This window comes from Lygodium microphyllum, chromosome 7 (assembly GCF_053477565.2).
Source record: "Lygodium microphyllum isolate KBCC chromosome 7, Lygodium_microphyllum_v1.1.10, whole genome shotgun sequence".
Taxonomy (NCBI): Eukaryota; Viridiplantae; Streptophyta; class Polypodiopsida; order Schizaeales; family Lygodiaceae; genus Lygodium; species Lygodium microphyllum.
In genome coordinates this window covers 156,219,850-156,226,096 of record NC_141141.1, presented here as the reverse complement: position 1 = coordinate 156,226,096, position 6,247 = coordinate 156,219,850, and positions in this window count along the sequence as shown.

The window sequence follows — 6,247 nt, the reverse complement described above, 5'->3', positions numbered from 1 at the left end:
TGGACATGGGATATACTTGGTCAAGGGCCCATAAGACTTTTTGACCTGACTGTCACCCTTGAGCATCGAGGAGATGGCATCCAAGTTGACTGATGAGGTTTTCCAAGTGTCCATCTCCACCCTCATAGCTTTCGTCCTATTGCCTAAGAATATCAAGCTGTTACCCCAATCTTCAATAACTCTGGCATTGCGCATCCAGGGCCAGCCTAACAGGACATCGTAGTCCACCCCCTTCATGACTATAAAGTCGAACTGGACACTTGCAATTTTTACTGGAAGTACCCCGAATAGCCTCACCCTCATGCCATTTGCTAGCGTGACGTTAAACCGAGCGGTCTCAATAGGTGGGTTTCCCTAGGTTTGCAGTACCGCATGGCTTAACACACTAACCTCGGCTCCCGTGTCTATGATCCCCTTTCTTGTTGTGTCTCCTAAGGCCAGGACTGGTAACACTGCATGCATCTCGGTGCCTTCCCAGAAAGCATTAATGTGAAAGGATTTTGGCACCGAGTGTAGCGTTAGACTCGGTATTTGTGTTTCTGCGTCCTAATCCTGCAGATCCGACGCCTGTTCTCGTGATTCCTCGACCCACTGCTTGAGGTTTCACCATAGGGTTGGGTGCTGCTTAAGCAGGTCTCCTAGACTTAACGTCACTGGGGTGATCACTAGCATGGTGAGGAGACTGTTGGTTGCTCATCCTTCTCCTGTGCCGAATTGTCCTGGCCAATGGCCGTGACTAATTTGTGGGCCTTCAGCATCAAGGCTTGCCCTAAGGGGTGTTGTCTGGGGTGCAGTTGCCCTTCTTGGATTTGGTTGAGGGGGTGAGTCTACCGTGGTCATGCTGATGAGATCCTTGCTCCCATCCTCTAGGATGGGCTCAACGTCTCTTAAGTGCGCTTGTGCTTCTTTTACCTAGTCCCTCACCTTCTTTATGGCCTCGAGTTGGAGAACAAAACCCACTAGGCGAAGACAACCGGACGCGGGTAATCCCCTACCTTGGCACTCCCCTTATCGGCCATCTTGGGGTTGAAGTTTCCGTCTCTGCATCCTCGACCTTCTTTACAACAGGTAGAGTTGTAGCACTCTCAGCTTTCAGTGCGATCTTAGCCTCCGGCCTCCTCTTCCTTTGCCTGTGGCTCTTTTTTCCCGTCGAGGCTGCATCGAGGTTGCTAGGCCTCGATAGAGATATGCCGGCCTGCTTTGTCTGGGCACGGGTCATGACCCGCAACGGGATGGACGTGGCCTCCCCATCAAGGTTCTCGATGCCGAATAGCCCCAATGGGACAGATGGTACTTCGGTAGAAGGTTTCCACTTTGGGCAATCGATGAAGAGGTGGGTGATTCCACACTCTATACACCTTAGGTCAGCCTTGTCTCTGTTCTACTGCTCCCTTTCTGGGCAACGTGATGAGACATGGCCTGGGTGTCCACAGGTACAACAGATGATTGGATCCTGCGTCTGCCCCCCTAGGCCTCTACCTCGTCCCCTTCCTAATGCCATCACTGGCACTGGTCGATAGTCCATGAGGACGGTGTTACCCTCTTTGTCGTGAGAGACATAAGGGTATAAGTAAGTCTCTTCCTCATTTGACTCTTCCACGTAGTGGACTGGAGCGTCACTCGGTGGATGGCTCATATAGGGACCAGGCGACCTAGGTATACATGTGGGGTTTATGTCCATCCTGGGGATAGCCGGCTTCATGTCGTTAGGCGCAGGAAGGGCCAATGGGGAGTGGTTGCGGTCTGTTTGCTAGGTAAGATTGACCATATGGTTGGGAGTACGGAAGTCTCCTGGGCAATCTACAGTGCATAGCATCGTGACCGAACCTGCCATAGTTAGCACAAGGTCTCAACCGAGGGTCTTGACACTCGGCTGGCAAATGATTTCCACCACAGTACACACATTGGATGTGTGGCCGCGTTGGTTGTCTCCAAAGGTCTTGCAGCTTGACTATCTCCATCTTGACATCAGCCAAGTCGTGGTTTTTCTTAGTGGCCTTCCCCTTATCTTGGGATGATGGTGCAGGTCGCTCACTAGAGGTTGGTGCTCTTTCCAAACCTTGCGAGCTGGTTTCTTCTGAATTGGAGTTCCTGGAGCTCCTCTCTTTCAGTTGGTCGTCAACTCTAATAGCTTCCTCAAAAACCCTAGCTAGCGCGTCTCGCTGCAAGCTCGAGTTGGCTGTGCCAAAGCCTTATACAGTTCCTTGTTTCGAATTCCGCTGATGAACACAGTTGAAAATGCTCTTTCAGTCGATCATTCACTTGTAGGGATTCTCTTGAAGAGGCTCCTTACATGGGTTACGTAATTGTGAATGTCCTCCTTCTCTTTCTGCTTGACATTCATCAATCGCACCAACAGATTGTCGGAGTATCCAGGCTCGGCAAATCTCTTAATGAAGAGATCCTTGAGGCTGTTGAAGTTTGCCCGCTTTGCAGCGTCTAAACTTGTATACCAGGTCCTGCCCTTGTCACCTAAGTAGAGTCCGAATGCTTGAGAACGCTGAGTCAAGTCGCTGAGGCCATTGGCTTTGCAGACTTGCTCGAACTGCCCTACAAAGTTGTATGGTCGTCATGGGGTCGGTACTTGTTGAGCTGCTTTGCGACTATCGGGATTTTAGACTGGCTCTTAGAGCCTTGGGTTGCTCCTAACCTTGCCAGTAGTGAGGTTGCTAATGCTGCAGCACTTTGCTCTGCTGCGGTGTTGTCTAACAAGCGCTTCATAAGAAGTTCGCTTAGCATTAAGTCTCCTTCTAGGGCTCTCTCGTGATCCGTTCGGTTTCTTCCAGCTAAGTTTAGCACTCGCTACACCTCACGCAACTCCATGCTTTGCCTTTGGCTCCTGACCTGCTGGTCTCTATTGTACACGACTATGCCTTGCAATGCCTTATGGGCTAGCTTCCTCTCTTCTTCTAAGTCAGCGATGATAGCATCTACTGTCCCCGACCGCGGTGCTCATATCGGGCGTGTGCATCGTAGCTACTACTGATCAATTGCTGAATAGCCTTTGGGAAGACGCCCAAGTTGAGTTCCTCATTAGACCTAAGGTCCGCACTTTCCTCTGCCATGGTCAAGTTCTCGTGCTTCACCAAGCTATCAATCGGATTGAGTGGGTTTGTTAAATCCCCTTCGGTTGCGCCGCTTGCTTGGTCCTACTTTGCGTGTTGATGGTTTGTCTCCATCCGTGGGTTCTTTGCTATTTGTGGGTTCCTTGAGTGGCTTATTTGAGTGAGTTTCTTGACTTATTAAATGTAGTTCTCAAGTTATCTCCACTCCGTGCCGGAGTTTTTTCTGGTGCACATGTGTTCAATCAGGCTTTCAGTTTTTCTTAAGTGCCGGAAATTCAAGGTGAGTGCGACAAACAGCCTCTAAGCGTCTCATGCACCGTTGGGCCTGATAGGCTTGGTAGATTGATTCTCTGGCCGTCTAGGAGGGATTTGGAGCCTCTCAGCTACGTTGCCTTGCCATTTCTTTTGGGCTCGATTAGGGTTTTATGGCTCCGCGGGTTACCTCTAGATCTCTGGGTTTCTAGGTATCGCAATAGCCCACTCAAACTGTTAAGCGGCCATGCCTTACGATTTTGTCTACTCGATGTGCTAGAATCAGGCTTTAAGCGTCAGGAAGGCTTACAACAGGTTGCATCGTTGAGCTCCAGTTGGATCAAGTCAAATCTTTGAGACTTAGTTGGGGCACACACTCGGCCCAACTGGTCCGAATTGCAGGGGTCGAGCGGGTGACTCAGACGGGCTACCGAACCAGATGTTGGGCCGAGGGCCGAGTATCGTGTCCTGGGTCGAGTGGACACTCGAGCTGAGTGGACTTGGGGCCGAGTGTTAGTTTGGTCAAAGGGCCGAGTTGAGAACTTGGACGGGCCGAGTTGAGTAACTCAGACGGGTCGAGTCGAGTAATTCGGACGGGCCGAGTTGAGTAATTCAAATGGGCTGAGTCCGAGGGCCGAGTAGGGTTTTTGGGTCAAGGTCCGAATGGGCGGGTGTGAGGGCCGAGTCTGGGACTCGGCCTAACAAGGGCTATTTGGACGGGCCAAACGCGGCACGACGAATGCCGTGCAATGACGATTTCGATCGAATCTCCCTAGTCAGGCAATCATCCCTTGCATAAACTTCCACATCCTAGCCAAGGCACCAAGGGAAGTGATTGGTATACTTGGGGTGAGCAGTAGGCTCTCCGACGACGCGATTGAATCGAATCTTCGTGGGGCTCTCTCTCTCACACACACACTCTCTCTCACTGTAATGGTTGCAAATGAGCTCTTCCTTGGCCTCCTAACCCTTAAACCCCTTCTTGGGCAGGGCTTTGACACTCTCAATCATTCACATTAAGCATCCCAAGATAGCCTTTTGCCATTTTTTGCATGTTTTATGCCCTGTTTGCAACAGTAAACCCTACCCTTTCCCGGTTCGATTTCGTAATGCTATCCTACACTAAATGCAACGAGAATCAAAAGCAGCAAACTGACATGATTTCTCCCTATTTTCCAATCATCAAACAAACAAATTAACCCAAAATACTTACTTGTTTCGAAGATCAAAACACCCAACCTTCCTACCTACCTCAAGCTCCGTTTCGGGGGAGAATCCCTTACTTCGATGCTTGATATGGGGTGTGCAAGCGCTCAAGCTTGAATCCATGGTCCCGGCAACGGAACCAAAATGTGGGAGCTTTCGCTCAACCGCCAAGACCTGCGGACCGCTTATTCTTTTAAGCGTTCCAAGCGAGCTCTAATGGTTACCTCTCACATAGCCGACGCACCCTCGATCTTACGAGTGTAGTGAGCTTACCTTGATGCCGATATGAGTTGCCTCCTCTCTTCCACACTCTGGTAGCTCCACGATCCTAGATGCTAGCTCAAGCATGCTCAAGCTTCCTCCTTCTCCAAGCTCCAATTGCTATAGCTGTGTGCGTAAAAGAAGGAAAGAGAAGATGATGAAGAGCTTCACCCCCTTGATCCCTCACTTCCACTCACCCCCTCCCTCACTTCCTCTCTCAAGAGCACACACAAGCAAGGAGAGGAGAAGAAGAGAAGAGCTCTTGTTGGGCACATACCAAAGAATGAGCTTCCATTCACTTTTTGAACTTTATATATACAAACCCTAAAACCCCATGGGCACCCATCCTTTTTTACATGACCGGCCATTGTGGCAAGGTCCCTTTTTCTAATTCCCTCTTTTTGCTTCGTGCCCTAGGCCTATATTCGACTATTCTTTTACACGTGGCACAGGAGGGAGCCTAGTGCTCTTTTACAAAAGTTTTTGGAGTTTTTGAGGCACCTTTTATTTAAAACTACGCTTGTGGCCCTGGCTTAGCTTTGGAGCCTGCCTGCATGTCCTTGCTCCTTTTCCATCTTCTTTCTGTTTTTTCATTCGTCTTTTCGCCTTCTTGGCTTGGGGTTAACATCTGTTTCTTGCTTCTTGTTTTATATTATGTGTGGTATATCCTATGTAGTCTGAATGGTGCCCCTATCGATATTGGTTCAACATGTTCTACTATCGGTTGACACAATTCCTTCTAACAAAGATGGATCAACATTTTCAATGAGTTCAGAATAGCTTAGTAATATTTCTTATGAAGCCTTCCTCCAAAAGGTGATTACTTTGCCTTCCCTTGGTAGCCTTCTTGTTCTTGATTTTGATGATACTTGTGTGCAACCTCCATCTACAGTCCCTTCCCCTCCTCCAATGTGAGAAAATTTTGATGAGGAAGATGAACCTCCTACTAGGGTGATTTGCAAGAAATGCTCTCACCTAAAGATTCCTTCATTTTCTGTTCATTTCTTGATCCTTCTCTTGTATAGGCTCCTGTGCCTGCTATTTCTAGTAGTTCCCTTCCCACATTCATTTCTTGTCCCAATTTATTTGCAACACAATGGGATGGGAAACTTGATCCTCAAACTTTGCCAATTTTCAAAACAATAGTGGCTATGGGTCCATGCTTTCATAGATGGTCTCCAATGTCTTCCTACATTCATTTCTTGTCGCAATCTATTTGCAACACAACAAGATGGGAAACTTGATCCTCAAACTTTGCCAATTTTCAATACAGTAGTGTGGTTGGGGTCCATGCTTTCATAGATGATCTCCAATGTCTAGGCAACACTAAAAACAACAATGACTTATTCTCTCCAAGCTATGTATACATGAGTTTATATCTCTTTGCAAGAAAATATGTATTCCTTGACTAGTCAATTGAGTAAGGATTTAGAGGATTTAGCATAAGAAAAAGCCGCTCTCAA